We start from the raw sequence: 19,354 nt of genomic DNA on the forward strand, positions 1-19,354 counted from the left end.
TAGAGATGGGCATTAGCCCCTTATACTCTCTCCATCTGTACAGTGTTTCTCTACAACAGGCTAATGGAACATTACTTAGAGATGGGCATTAGCCCCTTATACTCTCTCCCTCTGTACAGTGTTTCTCTACAGCAGGCTAATGGTACATTACTTAGAGATGGGCATTAGTCCCTTATACTCTCTCCCTCTGTACAGTGTTTCTCTACAACATGCTAATGGAACATTACTTAGAGATGGGCATTAGCCCCTTATACTCTCTCCCTCTGAACATTGTCTTTCTACAACAGGCTAATGGAACATTACTTAGAGATGGGCATTCGCCCCTTATACCCTCTCCCTCTGTACAGTGTTTCTCTACATCAGGCTAATGGAACATTACTTAGAGATGGGCATTAGCCCCTTATACTCTCTCCCTCTGTACAGTGTTTCTCTACAACAGGCTCATGGAACATTACTTAGAGATGGGCATTAGCCCCTTATACTCTCTCCCTCTGTACAGTGTTTCTCTACAACAGGCTAATGGAACATTACTTACAGATGGGCATTAACCCCTTATACTCTCTCCCTCTGAACAGTGTTTCTCTACGACAGGCTAATGGAACATTACTTAGAGATGGGCATTAGCCCCTTATACTCTCTCCCTCTGAACAGTGTTTCTCTACAACAGGCTAATGGAACATTACTTATAGATGGGCATTAGCCTCTTATACTCTCTCCCTCTGTACAGTGTTTCTCTACAACAGGCTAATGGAACATTACTTACAGATGGGCATTAACCCCTTATACTCTCTCCCTCTGAACAGTGTTTCTCTACGACAGGCTAATGGAACATTACTTAGAGATGGGCATTAGCCCCTTATACTCTCTCCCTCTGAACAGTGTCTTTCTACAACAGGCTAATGGAACATTACTTACAGATGGGCATTCGCCCCTTATACCCTCTCCCTCTGTACAGTGTTTCTCTGCATCAGGCTAATAGAACATTACTTAGAGATGGGCATTAGCCCCTTATACTCTCTCCATCTGTACAGTGTTTCTCTACAACAGGCTAATGGAACATTACTTAGAGATGGGCATTAGCCCCTTATACTCTCTCCCTCTGTACAGTGTTTCTCTACAGCAGGCTAATGGAACATTACTTAGAGATGGGCATTAGTCCCTTATGCTCTCTCCCTCTGTACAGTGTTTCTCTACAACATGCTAATGGAACATTACTTAGAGATGGGCATTAGCCCCTTATACTCTCTCCCTCTGAACATTGTCTTTCTACAACAGGCTAATGGAACATTACTTACAGATGGGCATTCGCCCCTTACACCCTCTCCCTCTGTACAGTGTTTCTCTACATCAGGCTAATGGAACATTACTTAGAGATGGGCATTAGCCCCTTATACTCTCTCCCTCTGTACAGTGTTTCTCTACAACAGGCTCATGGAACATCACTTAGAGATGGGCATTAGCCCCTTATACTCTCTCCCTCTGTACAGTGTTTCTCTACAACAGGCTAATGGAACATTACTTACAGATGGGCATTAACCCCTTATACTCTCTCCCTCTGAACAGTGTTTCTCTACGACAGGCTAATGGAACATTACTTAGAGATGGGCATTAGCCCCTTATACTCTCTCCCTCTGAACAGTGTTTCTCTACAACAGGCTAATGGAACATTACTTAGAGATGAGCATTAGCCTCTTATACTCTCTCCCTCTGTACAGTGTTTCTCTACAACAGGCTAATGGAACATTACTTACAGATGGGCATTAACCCCTTATACTCTCTCCCTCTGAACAGTGTTTCTCTACGACAGGCTAATGGAACATTACTTAGAGATGGGCATTAGCCCCTTATACTCTCTCCCTCTGAACAGTGTTTCTCTACAACAGGCTAATGGAACATTACTTAGAGATGGGCATTAGCCCCTTATACTCTCTCCCTCTGTACAGTGTTTCTCTACAACAGGCTAATGGAGCATTACTTAGAGATGGGCATTAACCTCTTATACTCTCTCCCTCTGTACAGTGTTTCTATACAACAGGCTAATGGAACATTACTTAGAGATGGGCATTAGCCCCTTATACTCTCTCCCTCTGTACAGTGTTTCTCTACAACAGGCTAATAGAACATTACTTAGAGATGAGCATTAGCGCTTTATACTCTCTCCCTCTGTACAGTGTTTCTCTACAACAGGCTAATGGAACATTACTTAGAGATGGGCATTAGCCCCTGATACTCTCTCCCTCTGTATAGTGTTTCTCTACAACAGGCTAATGGAACATTACTTAGAGATGGGCATTAGCCTCTTATACCCTCTCCCTTTGTACAGTGTTTCTCTACAACAGGCTAATGGAACATTACTGAGAGATGGGCATTAGCCCCTTATACCCTCTCCCTCTGTACAGTGTTTCTCTACAACAGGCTAATGGAACATTACTTAGAGATGGGCATTAGCCCCTTATACTCTCTCCCTCTGAACAGTGTTTCTCTACAACAGGCTAATGGAACATTACTTAGAGATGGGCATTAGCCACTTCTACCCTCTCACTCTGTACAGTGTCTTTCTACAACAGGATAATGGAACATTACTTAGAGATTGGCATTAGCCCCTTATACTCTGTCCATCTGTACAGTGTTTCTCTACTACAGGCTAATGGAACATTACTTAGAGATGGGCATTAGCCCCTTATACTCTCTCCCTCTGAACCGTGTTTCTCTACAACAGGCTAATGGAACATTACTTAGAGATGGGCATTAGCGCTTTATACTCTCTCCCTCTGTACAGTGTTTCTCTACAACAGGCTAATGGAACATTACTTAGAGATGGGCATTAGCCCCTGATACTCTCTCCCTCTGTATAGTGTTTCTCTACAACAGGCTAATGGAACATTACTTAGAGATGGGCATTAGCCCCTTATACCCTCTCCCTTTGTACAGTGTTTCTCTACAACAGGCTAATGGAACATTACTGAGAGATGGGCATTAGCCCCTTATACCCTCTCCCTCTGTACAGTGTTTCTCTACAACAGGCTAATGGAACATTACTTACAGATGGGCATTAGCCCCTTACACTCTCTCCCTCTGTACAGTGTTTCTCTACAACAGGCTAATGGAACATTACTTACAGATGGGCATTAGCCCCTTATACTCTCTCCCTCTGTACAGTGTTTCTCTACAACAGGCTAATGGAACATTACTTAGAGATGGGCATTAGCGCTTTATACTCTCTCCCTCTGTACAGTGTTTCTCTACAACAGGCTAATGGAACATTACTTAGTGATGAGCATTAGCCCCTTATACTCTCTCCCTCTGAACAGTGTTTCTCTACAACGCGCTAATGGAACATTACTTAGAGATGGGCATTAGCCCCTTATACCCTCTCCCTCTGTACAGTGTTTCTCTACGACAGGCTAATGGAACATTACTTAGAGATGGGCATTAGCCCCTTATACCCTCTCCCTCTGTTCAGTGTCTTTCTACAACAAGCTAATGGAACATTACTTAGAGATGGGCATTAGCCCCTTATACTCTCTCCCTCTGTACAGTGTTTCTCTACAACAGGCTAATGGAACATTACTTAGAGATGGGCATTAGCCCCTTATACTCTCTCCCTCTCTACAGTGTTTCTCTACAACAGGCTAATGGAACATTACTTACAGATGGGCATTAGCCCCTTATACTCTCCCCCTCTGTACAGTGTTTCTCTACAACAGGCTCATGGAACATTACTTAGAGATGGGCATTAGCCCCTTATAATCTCTCCCTTTGTACAGTGTTTCTCTACAACAGGCTAATGGAACATTACTTAGAGATGGGCATTAGCCCCTTATAATCTCTCCCTCTGTACAGTGTTTCTCTACAACAGGCTAATGGAACATTACTTAGAGATGGGCATTAGCCCCTTATACTCTCTCCCTCTGTACAGTGTTTCCCTACAACAGGCTAATGGAACATTACTTACAGATGGGCATTAGCCCCTTATACTCTCTCCATCTGTACAGTGTTTCTCTACATCAGGCTAATGGAACATTACTTAGAGATGGGCATTAGCCCCTTATAGTCTCTCCATCTGTACAGTGTTTCTCTACAACAGGCTCATGGAACATTACTTAGAGATGGGCATTAGCCCCTTATACTCTCTCCCTCTGAACAGTGTCTTTCTACAACAGGCTAATGGAACATTACTTACAGATGGGCATTCGCCCCTTATACCCTCTCCCTCTGTACAGTGTTTCTCTGCATCAGGCTAATAGAACATTACTTAGAGATGGGCATTAGCCCCTTATACTCTCTCCATCTGTACAGTGTTTCTCTACAACAGGCTAATGGAACATTACTTAGAGATGGGCATTAGCCCCTTATACTCTCTCCCTCTGTACAGTGTTTCTCTACAGCAGGCTAATGGAACATTACTTAGAGATGGGCATTAGTCCCTTATGCTCTCTCCCTCTGTACAGTGTTTCTCTACAACATGCTAATGGAACATTACTTAGAGATGGGCATTAGCCCCTTATACTCTCTCCCTCTGAACATTGTCTTTCTACAACAGGCTAATGGAACATTACTTACAGATGGGCATTCGCCCCTTATACCCTCTCCCTCTGTACAGTGTTTCTCTACATCAGGCTAATGGAACATTACTTAGACATGGGCATTAGCCCCTTATACTCTCTCCCTCTGTACAGTGTTTCTCTACAACAGGCTCATGGAACATTACTTAGAGATGGGCATTAGCCCCTTATACTCTCTCCCTCTGTACAGTGTTTCTCTACAACAGGCTAATGGAACATTACTTACAGATGGGCATTAACCCCTTATACTCTCTCCCTCTGAACAGTGTTTCTCTACGACAGGCTAATGGAACATTACTTAGAGATGGGCATTAGCCCCTTATTCTCTCTCCCTCTGAACAGTGTTTCTCTACAACAGGCTAATGGAACATTACTTAGAGATGGGCATTAGCCTCTTATACTCTCTCCCTCTGTACAGTGTTTCTCTACAACAGGCTAATGGAACATTACTTACAGATGGGCATTAACCCCTTATACTCTCTCCCTCTGAACAGTGTTTCTCTACGACAGGCTAATGGAACATTACTTAGAGATGGGCATTAGCCCCTTATACTCTCTCCCTCTGTACAGTGTTTCTCTACAACAGGCTAATAGAACATTACTTAGAGATGAGCATTAGCGCTTTATACTCTCTCCCTCTGTACAGTGTTTCTCTACAACAGGCTAATGGAACATTACTTAGAGATGGGCATTAGCCCCTTATACCCTCTCCCTCTGAACAGTGTCTTTCTACAACAGGCTAATGGAACATTACTTAGAGATGGGCATTAGCCCCTTATACTCTCTCCCTCTGTACAGTGTTTCTCTACAACAGGCTAATGGAACATTACTTAGAGATGGGCATTAGCCCCTTATACTCTCTCCCTCTGTACAGTGTTTCTCTACAACAGGCTAATGGAACATTACTTACAGATGGGCATTAGCCCCTTATACTCTCCCCCTCTGTACAGTGTTTCTCTACAACAGGCTCATGGAACATTACTTAGAGATGGGCATTAGCCCCTTATAATCTCTCCCTTTGTACAGTGTTTCTCTACAACAGGCTAATGGAACATTACTTAGAGATGGGCATTAGCCCCTTATAATCTCTCCCTCTGTACAGTGTTTCTCTACAACAGGCTAATGGAACATTACTTAGAGATTGGCATTAGCCCCTTATACTCTCTCCCTCTGTACAGTGTTTCCCTACAACAGGCTAATGGAACATTACTTACAGATGGGCATTAGCCCCTTATACTCTCTCCATCTGTACAGTGTTTCTCTACATCAGGCTAATGGAACATTACTTAGAGATGGGCATTAGCCCCTTATACTCTCTCCATCTGTACAGTGTTTCTCTACAACAGGCTCATGGAACATTACTTAGAGATGGGCATTAGCCCCTTATACTCTCTCCCTCTGAACAGTGTCTTTCTACAACAGGCTAATGGAACATTACTTACAGATGGGCATTCGCCCCTTATACCCTCTCCCTCTGTACAGTGTTTCTCTGCATCAGGCTAATGGAACATTACTTAGAGATGGGCATTAGCCCCTTATACTCTCTCCATCTGTACAGTGTTTCTCTACAACAGGCTAATGGAACATTACTTAGAGATGGGCATTAGCCCCTTATACTCTCTCCCTCTGTACAGTGTTTCTCTACAGCAGGCTAATGGTACATTACTTAGAGATGGGCATTAGTCCCTTATACTCTCTCCCTCTGTACAGTGTTTCTCTACAACATGCTAATGGAACATTACTTAGAGATGGGCATTAGCCCCTTATACTCTCTCCCTCTGAACATTGTCTTTCTACAACAGGCTAATGGAACATTACTTAGAGATGGGCATTCGCCCCTTATACCCTCTCCCTCTGTACAGTGTTTCTCTACATCAGGCTAATGGAACATTACTTAGAGATGGGCATTAGCCCCTTATACTCTCTCCCTCTGTACAGTGTTTCTCTACAACAGGCTCATGGAACATTACTTAGAGATGGGCATTAGCCCCTTATACTCTCTCCCTCTGTACAGTGTTTCTCTACAACAGGCTAATGGAACATTACTTACAGATGGGCATTAACCCCTTATACTCTCTCCCTCTGAACAGTGTTTCTCTACGACAGGCTAATGGAACATTACTTAGAGATGGGCATTAGCCCCTTATACTCTCTCCCTCTGAACAGTGTTTCTCTACAACAGGCTAATGGAACATTACTTATAGATGGGCATTAACCCCTTATACTCTCTCCCTCTGAACAGTGTTTCTCTACGACAGGCTAATGGAACATTACTTAGAGATGGGCATTAGCCCCTTATACTCTCTCCCTCTGAACAGTGTTTCTCTACAACAGGCTAATGGAACATTACTTAGAGATGGGCATTAGCCCCTTATACTCTCTCCCTCTGTACAGTGTTTCTCTACAACAGGCTAATGGAGCATTACTTAGAGATGGGCCTTAACCTCTTATACTCTCTCCCTCTGTACAGTGTTTCTATACAACAGGCTAATGGAACATTACTTAGAGATGGGCATTAGCCCCTTATACTCTCTCCCTCTGTACAGTGTTTCTCTACAACAGGCTAATAGAACATTACTTAGAGATGGGCATTAGCGCTTTATACTCTCTCCCTCTGTACAGTGTTTCTCTACAACAGGCTAATGGAACGTTACTTAGAGATGGGCATTAGTCCCTGATACTCTCTCCCTCTGTATAGTGTTTCTCTACAACAGGCTAATGGAACATTACTTAGAGATGGGCATTAGCCCCTTATACCCTCTCCCTTTGTACAGTGTTTCTCTACAACAGGCTAATGGAATATTACTGAGAGATGGGCATTAGCCCCTTATACTCTCTCCCTCTGTACAGTGTTTCTCTACAACAGGCTAATGGAACATTACTTAGTGATGAGCATTAGCCCCTTATACTCTCTCCCTCTGAACAGTGTTTCGCTACAACAGGCTAATGGAACATTACTTAGAGATGGGCATTAGCCCCTTATACTCTCTCCCTCTGTACAGTGTTTCTCTACAGCAGGCTAATGGAACATTTCTTAGAGATGGGCATTAGCCCCTTATACCCTCTCCCTCTGTACAGTGTTTCTCTACAGCAGGCTAATGGAACATTACTTAGAGATGAGCATTAGCCCCTTATACTCTCTCCCTCTGTACAGTGTTTCTCTACAGCAGGCTAATGGAACATTACTTAGAGATGGGCATTAGCCCCTTATACCCTCTCCCTCTGTACAGTGTCTTTCTACAACAGGCTAATGGAACATTACTTAGAGATGGGCATTCGCCCCTTATACCCTCTCCCTCTGTACAGTGTTTCTCTGCATCAGGCTAATGGAACATTACTTAGAGATGGGCATTAGCCCCTTATACTCTCTCCATCTGTACAGTGTTTCTCTACAACAGGCTAATGGAACATTACTTAGAGATGGGCATTAGCCCCTTATACTCTCTCCCTCTGTACAGTGTTTCTCTACAGCAGGCTAATGGTACATTACTTAGAGATGGGCATTAGTCCCTTATACTCTCTCCCTCTGTACAGTGTTTCTCTACAACATGCTAATGGAACATTACTTAGAGATGGGCATTAGCCCCTTATACTCTCTCCCTCTGAACATTGTCTTTCTACAACAGGCTAATGGAACATTACTTACAGATGGGCATTCGCCCCTTATACCCTCTCCCTCTGTACAGTGTTTCTCTACATCAGGCTAATGGAACATTACTTAGAGATGGGCATTAGCCCCTTATACTCTCTCCCTCTGTACAGTGTTTCTCTACAACAGGCTCATGGAACATTACTTAGAGATGGGCATTAGCACCTTATACTCTCTCCCTCTGTACAGTGTTTCTCTACAACAGGCTAATGGAACATTACTTACAGATGGGCATTAACCCCTTATACTCTCTCCCTCTGAACAGTGTTTCTCTACGACAGGCTAATGGAACATTACCTAGAGATGGGCATTAGCCCCTTATACTCTCTCCCTCTGAACAGTGTTTCTCTACAACAGGCTAATGGAACATTACTTATAGATGGGCATTAGCCTCTTATACTCTCTCCCTCTGTACAGTGTTTCTCTACAACAGGCTAATGGAACATTACTTACAGATGGGCATTAACCCCTTATACTCTCTCCCTCTGAACAGTGTTTCTCTACGACAGGCTAATGGAACATTACTTAGAGATGGGCATTAGCCCCTTATACTCTCTCCCTCTGAACAGTGTTTCTCTACAACAGGCTAATGGAACATTACTTAGAGATGGGCATTAGCCTCTTATACTCTCTCCCTCTGTACAGTGTTTCTCTACAACAGGCTAATGGAACATTACTTACAGATGGGCATTAACCCCTTATACTCTCTCCCTCTGAACAGTGTTTCTCTACGACAGGCTAATGGAACATTACTTAGAGATGGGCATTAGCCCCTTATACTCTCTCCCTCTGAACAGTGTTTCTCTACAACAGGCTAATGGAACATTACTTAGAGATGGGCATTAGCCCCTTATACTCTCTCCCTCTGTACAGTGTTTCTCTACAACAGGCTAATGGAGCATTACTTAGAGATGGGCATTAACCTCTTATACTCTCTCCCTCTGTACAGTGTTTCTATACAACAGGCTAATGGAACATTACTTAGAGATGGGCATTAGCCCCTTATACTCTCTCCCTCTGTACAGTGTTTCTCTACAACAGGCTAATAGAACATTACTTAGAGATGAGCATTAGCGCTTTATACTCTCTCCCTCTGTACAGTGTTTCTCTACAACAGGCTAATGGAACATTACTTAGAGATGGGCATTAGCCCCTTATACCCTCTCCCTCTGAACAGTGTCTTTCTACAACAGGCTAATGGAACATTACTTAGAGATGGGCATTAGCCCCTTATACTCTCTCCCTCTGTACAGTGTTTCTCTACAACAGGCTAATGGAACATTACTTAGAGATGGGCATTAGCCCCTTATACTCTCTCCCTCTGTACAGTGTTTCTCTACAACAGGCTAATGGAACATTACTTACAGATGGGCATTAGCCCCTTATACTCTCCCCCTCTGTACAGTGTTTCTCTACAACAGGCTCATGGAACATTACTTAGAGATGGGCATTAGCCCCTTATAATCTCTCCCTTTGTACAGTGTTTCTCTACAACAGGCTAATGGAACATTACTTAGAGATGGGCATTAGCCCCTTATAATCTCTCCCTCTGTACAGTGTTTCTCTACAACAGGCTAATGGAACATTACTTAGAGATGGGCATTAGCCCCTTATACTCTCTCCCTCTGTACAGTGTTTCCCTACAACAGGCTAATGGAACATTACTTACAGATGGGCATTAGCCCCTTATACTCTCTCCATCTGTACAGTGTTTCTCTACATCAGGCTAATGGAACATTACTTAGAGATGGGCATTAGCCCCTTATACTCTCTCCATCTGTACAGTGTTTCTCTACAACAGGCTCATGGAACATTACTTAGAGATGGGCATTAGCCCCTTATACTCTCTCCCTCTGAACAGTGTCTTTCTACAACAGGCTAATGGAACATTACTTACAGATGGGCATTCGCCCCTTATACCCTCTCCCTCTGTACAGTGTTTCTCTGCATCAGGCTAATGGAACATTACTTAGAGATGGGCATTAGCCCCTTATACTCTCTCCATCTGTACAGTGTTTCTCTACAACAGGCTAATGGAACATTACTTAGAGATGGGCATTAGCCCCTTATACTCTCTCCCTCTGTACAGTGTTTCTCTACAGCAGGCTAATGGTACATTACTTAGAGATGGGCATTAGTCCCTTATACTCTCTCCCTCTGTACAGTGTTTCTCTACAACATGCTAATGGAACATTACTTAGAGATGGGCATTAGCCCCTTATACTCTCTCCCTCTGAACATTGTCTTTCTACAACAGGCTAATGGAACATTACTTACAGATGGGCATTCGCCCCTTATACCCTCTCCCTCTGTACAGTGTTTCTCTACATCAGGCTAATGGAACATTACTTAGAGATGGGCATTAGCCCCTTATACTCTCTCCCTCTGTACAGTGTTTCTCTACAACAGGCTCATGGAACATTACGTAGAGATGGGCATTAGCCCCTTATACTCTCTCCCTCTGAACAGTGTTTCTCTACAACAGGCTAATGGAACATTACTTAGAGATGGGCTTTAGCCTCTTATACTCTCTCCCTCTGTACAGTGTTTCTCTACAACAGGCTAATGGAACATTACTTACAGATGGGCATTAACCCCTTATACTCTCTCCCTCTGAACAGTGTTTCTCTACGACAGGCTAATGGAACATTACTTAGAGATGGGCATTAGCCCCTTATACTCTCTCCCTCTGAACAGTGTTTCTCTACAACAGGCTAATGGAACATTACTTAGAGATGGGCATTAGCCCCTTATACTCTCTCCCTCTGTACAGTGTTTCTCTACAACAGGCTAATGGAGCATTACTTAGAGATGGGCCTTAACCTCTTATACTCTCTCCCTCTGTACAGTGTTTCTATACAACAGGCTAATGGAACATTACTTAGAGATGGGCATTAGCCCCTTATACTCTCTCCCTCTGTACAGTGTTTCTGTACAACAGGCTAATAGAACATTACTTAGAGATGGGCATTAGCGCTTTATACTCTCTCCCTCTGTACAGTGTTTCTCTACAACAGGCTAATGGAACATTACTTAGAGATGGGCATTAGCCCCTGATACTCTCTCCCTCTGTATAGTGTTTCTCTACAACAGGCTAATGGAACATTACTTAGAGATGGGCATTAGCCCCTTATACCCTCTCCCTTTGTACAGTGTTTCTCTACAACAGGCTAATGGAATATTACTGAGAGATGGGCATGAGCCCCTTATACTCTCTCCCTCTGTACAGTGTTTCTCTACAACAGGCTAATGGAACATTACTTAGTGATGAGCATTAGCCCCTTATACTCTCTCCCTCTGAACAGTGTTTCGCTACAACAGGCTAATGGAACATTACTTAGAGATGGGCATTAGCCCCTTATACTCTCTCCCTCTGTACAGTGTTTCTCTACAGCAGGCTAATGGAACATTACTTAGAGATGGGCATTAGCCCCTTATACCCTCTCCCTCTGTACAGTGTTTCTCTACAGCAGGCTAATGGAACATTACTTAGAGATGAGCATTAGCCCCTTATACTCTCTCCCTCTGTACAGTGTTTCTCTACAGCAGGCTAATGGAACATTACTTAGAGATGGGCATTAGCCCCTTATACCCTCTCCCTCTGTACAGTGTCTTTCTACAACAGGCTAATGGAACATTACTTAGAGATGGGCATTCGCCCCTTATACCCTCTCCCTCTGTACAGTGTTTCTCTGCATCAGGCTAATGGAACATTACTTAGAGATGGGCATTAGCCCCTTATACTCTCTCCATCTGTACAGTGTTTCTCTACAACAGGCTAATGGAACATTACTTAGAGATGGGCATTAGCCCCTTATACTCTCTCCCTCTGTACAGTGTTTCTCTACAGCAGGCTAATGGTACATTACTTAGAGATGGGCATTAGTCCCTTATACTCTCTCCCTCTGTACAGTGTTTCTCTACAACATGCTAATGGAACATTACTTAGAGATGGGCATTAGCCCCTTATACTCTCTCCCTCTGAACATTGTCTTTCTACAACAGGCTAATGGAACATTACTTACAGATGGGCATTCGCCCCTTATACCCTCTCCCTCTGTACAGTGTTTCTCTACATCAGGCTAATGGAACATTACTTAGAGATGAGCATTAGCCCCTTATACTCTCTCCCTCTGTACAGTGTTTCTCTACAACAGGCTCATGGAACATTACTTAGAGATGGGCATTAGCCCCTTATACTCTCTCCCTCTGTACAGTGTTTCTCTACAACAGGCTAATGGAACATTACTTACAGATGGGCATTAACCCCTTATACTCTCTCCATCTGAACAGTGTTTCTCTACGACAGGCTAATGGAACATTACTTAGAGATGGGCATTAGCCCCTTATACTCTCTCCCTCTGAACAGTGTTTCTCTACAACAGGCTAATGGAACATTACTTATAGATGGGCATTAGCCTCTTATACTCTCTCCCTCTGTACAGTGTTTCTCTACAACAGGCTAATGGAACATTACTTACAGATGGGCATTAACCCCTTATACTCTCTCCCTCTGTACAGTGTTTCTCTACGACAGGCTAATGGAACATTACTTAGAGATGGGCATTAGCCCCTTATACTCTCTCCCTCTGAACAGTGTTTCTCTACAACAGGCTAATGGAACATTACTTAGAGATGGGCATTAGCCCCTTATACTCTCTCCCTCTGTACAGTGTTTCTCTACAACAGGCTAATGGAGCATTACTTAGAGATGGGCCTTAACCTCTTATACTCTCTCCCTCTGTACAGTGTTTCTATACAACAGGCTAATGGAACATTACTTAGAGATGGGCATTAGCCCCTTATACGCTCTCCCTCTGTACAGTGTTTCTCTACAACAGGCTAATAGAACATTACTTAGAGATGGGCATTAGCGCTTTATACTCTCTCCCTCTGTACAGTGTTTCTCTACAACAGGCTAATGGAACATTACTTAGAGATGGGCATTAGCCCCTGATACTCTCTCCCTCTGTATAGTGTTTCTCTACAACAGGCTAATGGAACATTACTTAGAGATGGGCATTAGCCCTTTATACCCTCTCCCTTTGTACAGTGTTTCTCTACAACAGGCTAATGGAATATTACTGAGAGATGGGCATTAGCCCCTTATACTCTCTCCCTCTGTACAGTGTTTCTCTACAACAGGCTAATGGAACATTACTTAGTGATGAGCATTAGCCCCTTATACTCTCTCCCTCTGAACAGTGTTTCGCTACAACAGGCTAATGGAACATTACTTAGAGATGGGCATTAGCCCCTTATACTCTCTCCCTCTGTACAGTGTTTCTCTACAGCAGGCTAATGGAACATTACTTAGAGATGGGCATTAGCCCCTTATACCCTCTCCCTCTGTACAGTGTTTCTCTACAGCAGGCTAATGGAACATTACTTAGAGATGAGCATTAGCCCCTTATACTCTCTCCCTCTGTACAGTGTTTCTCTACAGCAGGCTAATGGAACATTACTTAGAGATGGGCATTAGCCCCTTATACCCTCTCCCTCTGTACAGTGTCTTTCTACAACAGGCTAATGGAACATTACTTAGAGATGGGCATTAGCCCCTTATACTCTCTCCCTGTGTACAGTGTTTCTCTACAGCAGGCTAATGGAACATTACTTAGAGATGAGCATTAGCCCCTTATACTCTCTCCCTCTGTACAGTGTTTCTCTACAGCAGGCTAATGGAACATTACTTAGAGATGGGCATTAGCCCCTTATACCCTCTCCCTCTGTACAGTGTCTTTCTACAACAGTCTAATGGAACATTACTTAGAGATGAGCATTAGCCCCTTATACTCTCTCCCTCTGTACAGTGTTTCTCTACAACAGGCTAATGGAACATTACTGAGAGATGGGCATTAGCCCCTTATACCCTCTCCATCTGTACAGTGTCTCTCTACAACAGGCTAATGGAACATTACTTAGAGATGGGCATTAGCCCCTTATACTCTCTCCCTCTGTACAGTGTTTCTCTACAACAGGCTAATGGAAAATTACTTACAGATGGGCATTAGCCCCTTATACTCTCTCCCTCTGTACAGTGTTTCTCTACAACAGGCTAATGGAACATTACTTAGAGATGGGCATTAGCCCCTTATACTCTCTCCCTCTGTACAGTGTTTCCCTACAACAGGCTAATGGAACATTACTTACAGATGGGCATTAGACCCTTATACTCTCTCCCTCTGTACAGTGTTTCCCTACAACAGGCTAATGGAACATTACTTAGAGATGGGCATTAGCCCCTTATACTCTCTCCCTCTGAACAGTGTTTCTCTACATCAGGCTAATGGAACATTACTTAGAGATGGGCATTAGCCCCTTATACTCTCTCCATCTGTACAGTGTTTCTCTACAACAGGCTCATGGAACATTAATTAGAGATGGGCATTAGCCCCTTATACTTTCTCCCTCTGTACAGTGTTTCTCTAAAACAGGTTCATGGAACATTACTTAGAGATGGGCATTAGCCCCTTATACTCTCTCCCTCTGAACAGTGTTTCTCTACAACAGGCTAATGGAACATTACTTACAGATGGGCATTAACCCCTTATACTCTCTCCCTCTGAACAGTGTTTCTCTACGACAGGCTAATGGAGCATTACTTAGAGATGGGCATTTGCCCCTTATACTCTCTCCCTCTGAACAGTGTTTCTCTACAACAGGCTAATGGAACATTACTTAGAGATGGGCATTAGCCCTTTATACTCTCTCCCTCTGTACAGTGTTTCTCTACAACAGGCTAATGGAGCATTACTTAGAGATGGGCATTAACCTCTTATACTCTCTCCCTCTGTACAGTGTTTCTATACAACAGGCTAATGGAACATGACTTAGAGATGGGCATTAGCCCCTTATACTCTCTCCCTCTGTACAGTGTTTCTCTACAACAGGCTAATGGAACATTACTTAGAGATGGGCATTAGCCCCTTATACCCTCTCCCTCTGTACAGTGTCTTTCTACAACAGGCTAATGGAACATTACTTAGAGATGGGCATTAGCCCTTATACTCTGTCCATCTGTACAGTGTTTCTCTACTACAGGCTAATGGAAAATTACTTAGAGATGGGCATAACCCCCTTATACTCTCTCCCTCTGTACAGTATTTCTCTACTACAGGCTAATGGAACATGACTTACAGATGGGCATTAGCCCCTTATACTCTCTCCCTCTGTACAGTGTTTCTCTACAACAGGCTAATGGAACATTACTTTGAGATGGGCATTAGCCCCTCATACTCTCTCCCTCTGTACAGTGTTTCTCTACAACAGGCTAATGGAACATTACTTAGAGATGGGCATTAGCCCCTTATACTCTCTCCCTCTGTACAGTGTTTCCCTACAACAGGCTTATGAAACATTACTTACAGATGGACATTAGCCCCTTATACACTCTCCCTCTGAACAGTGTCTTTCTACAACAGGCTAATGGAACATTACTTAGAGATGGGCATTAGCCCGTTATACTCTCTCCCTCTGTACAGTGTTTCTCTACAACAGGCTCATGGAACATTACTTAGAGATGGGCATTAGCCCCTTATACTCTCTCCCTCTGAACAGTGTCTTTCTACAACAGGCTAATGGAACATTACTTAGAGATGGGCATTAGCCCCTTATACTCTCTCCCTCTGTACAGTGTTTCCCTACAACAGGCTTATGAAACATTACTTACAGATGGGCATTAGCGCCTTATACTCTCTCCATCTGTACAGTGTTTCTCTACAACAGGTTCATGGAACATTACTTAGAGATGGGCATTAGCCCCTTATACTCTCTCCCTCTGGACAGTGTTTCTCTACAACAGGCTCATGGAACATTCCTTAGAGATGGGCATTAGCCCCTTATACTCTCTCCCTCTGAACAGTGTTTCTCTACAACAGGCTAATGGAACATTACTTAGAGATGGGCATTAGCCTCTTATACTCTCTCCCTCTGAACAGTGTTTATCTACGACAGGCTAATGGAACATTACTTAGAGATGGGCATTAGCCCCTTATACTCTCTCCCTCTGAACAGTGTTTCTCTACAACAGGCTAATGGAATATTACTTAGAGATGGGCATTAGCCCCTTATACTCTCTCCCTCTGTACAGTGTTTCTCTACAACAGGCTAATGGAGCATTACTTAGAGATGGGCATTAACCTCTTATACTCTCTCCCTCTGTACAGTGTTTCTATACAACAGGCTAATGGAACATTACTTAGAGATGGGCATTAGCCCCTTATATGCTCTCCCTCTGTACAGTGTTTCTCTACAACAGGCTAATGGAACATTACTTAGAGATTGGCATTAGCCCCTTATACTCTCTCCCTCTGTACAGTGTTTCTCTACAACAGGCTAATGGAACATTACTTAGAGATGGGCATTAGCGCTTTATACTCTCTCCCTCTGTACAGTGTTTCTCTACAACAGGCTAATGGAACATTACTTAGAGATGGGCATTAGTCCCTGATACTCTATCCCTCTGTATAGTGTTTCTCTACAACAGGCTAATGAAACATTACTTAGTGATGGGCATTAGCCCCTTATACTCTCTCCCTCTGTACAGTGTTTCTATACAACAGGCTAATGGAACGTTACTTAGAGATGGGCATTAGCCCCTTATACTCTCTCCCTCTGTACAGTGTTTCTCTACAACAGGCTAATGGAACATTACTTAGAGATGGGCATTAGCCCCTAATACTCTCTCCCTCTGTACAGTGTTTCTATACAACAGGCTAATGAAACATTACTTAGTGATGGGCATTAGCCCCTTATACTCTCTCCCTCTGTACGGTGTTTCTATACAACAGGCTAATGGAACATTACGTAGAGATGGGCATTAGCCCCTTATACTCTCTCCCTCTGTACAGTGTTTCTCTACAACAGGCTAATGGAACATTACTGAGAGATGGGCATTAGCCCCTTATACCCTCTCCCTCTGCACAGTGTTTCTCTACAACAGGCTAATGGAACATTACTTAGTGATGAGCATTAACCCCTTATACTCTCTCCCTCTGAACAGTGTTTCTCTACAACAGGCTAATGGAACATTACTTAGAGATGGGCATTAGCCCCTTATACCCTCTCCCTCTGTACAGTGTCTTTCTACAACAGGCTAATGGAACATTACTTAGAGATGGGCATTAGCACTTTATACTCTCTCCTCTGTACAGTATTTCTCTACAACAGGCTAATGGAACATTACTTAGTGATGAGCATTAGCCCCTTATACTCTCTCCCTCTGAACAGTGTTACTCTACAACAGGCTAATGGAACATTACTTAGAGATGGGCATTAGCCCCTTATACCCTCTCCCTCTGTTCAGTGTCTTTCTACAACAGGATAATGGAACATTACTTAGAGATTGGCATTAGCCCCTTATACTCTGTCCATCTGTACAGTGTTTCTCTACTACAGGCTAATGGAACATTACTTAGAGATGGGCATTAGCCCCTTATACTCTCTCCCTCTGTACAGTGTTTCTCTACAACAGGCTAATGGAACATTACTTAGAGATGGGCATTAGCGCTTTATACTCTCTCCCTCTGTACAGTGTTTCTCTACAACAGGCTAATGGAACATTACTTAGAGATGGACATTAGCCCCTGATACTCTCTCCCTCTGTATAGTGTTTCTCTACAACAGGCTAATGGAACATTACTTAGAGATGGGCATTAGCCCCTTATACTCTCTCCCTCTGTACAGTGTTTCTCTACAACAGGCTAATGGAACATTACTTAGAGATGGGCATTAGCCCCTTATACCCTCTCCCTCTGTACAGTGTTTCTCTACAACAGGCTAATGGAACATTACTTACAGATGGGCATTAGCCGCTTATACCCTCTCCCTCTGTACAGTGTCTTTCTACAACAGGCTAATGGAACATTACTTAGAAATGGGCATTAGCGCTTTATACTCTCTCCCTCTGTGCAGTGTTTCTCTACAACAGGCTAATGGAACATTACTTACAGATGGGCATTAGCCCCTTATACTCTCTCCCTCTGAACAGTGTTTCTCTACGACAGGCTAATGGAACATTACTTAGAGATGGGCATTAGCCCCTTATACTCTCTCCCTCTGAACAGTGTTTCTCTACAACAGGCTAATGGAACATTACTTAGAGATGGGCATTAGCGCTTTAAACTCTCTCCCTCTGTACAGTGTTTCTCTACAACAGGCTAATGGAACATTACTTACAGATGGGCATTAGCCCCTTATACTCTCTCCCTCTGAACAGTGTTTCTCTACGACAGGCTAATGGAACATTACTTAGAGATGGGCATTAGCCCCTTATACTCTCTCCCTCTGAACAGTGTTTCTCTACAACAGGCTAATGGAACATTACTTAGAGATGGGCATTAGCCCTTTATACTCTCTCCCTCTGTACAGTGTTTCTCTACAACAGGCTAATGGAGCATTACTTAGAGATGGGCATGAACCTCTTATACTCTTTCCCTCTGTACAGTGTTTCTATACAACTGGCTAATGGAACATTACTTAGAGATGGGCATTAGCCCCTTATACTCTCTCCCTCTGTACAGTGTTTCTCTACAACAGGCTAATGGAACATTACTTAGAGATGGGCATTAGCGCTTTAAACTCTCTCCCTCTGTACAGTGTTTCTCTACAACAGGCTAATGGAACATTACTTAGAGATGGGCATTAGCCCCTTATACCCTCTCCCTCTGTACAGTGCCTTTCTACAACAGGCTAATGGAACATTACTTAGAGATGGGCATTAGCCCTTATACTCTGTCCATCTGTACAGTGTTTCTCTACTACAGGCTAATGGAAAATTACTTAGAGATGAGCATTAGCCCCTTATACTCTCTCCCTCTGTACAGTATTTCTCTACTACAGGCTAATGGAACATGACTTACAGATGGGCATTAGCCCCTTATACTCTCTCCCTCTGTACAGTGTTTCTCTACAACAGGCTAATGGAACATTACTTAGAGATGGGCATTAGCCCCTCATACTCTCTCCCTCTGTACAGTGTTTCTCTACAACAGGCTAATGGAACATTACTTAGAGATGGGCATTAGCCCCTTATACTCTCTCCCTCTGTACAGTGTTTCCCTACAACAGGCTTATGGAACATTACTTACAGATGGGCATTAGCCCCTTATACACTCTCCCTCTGAACAGTGTCTTTCTA

The sequence above is a fragment of the Phyllobates terribilis genome, unplaced genomic scaffold (genome assembly GCF_046119375.1).
Source record: "Phyllobates terribilis strain yellow unplaced genomic scaffold, ASM4611937v1 Scaffold_351__1_contigs__length_1975267, whole genome shotgun sequence".
Taxonomy (NCBI): Eukaryota; Metazoa; Chordata; class Amphibia; order Anura; family Dendrobatidae; genus Phyllobates; species Phyllobates terribilis.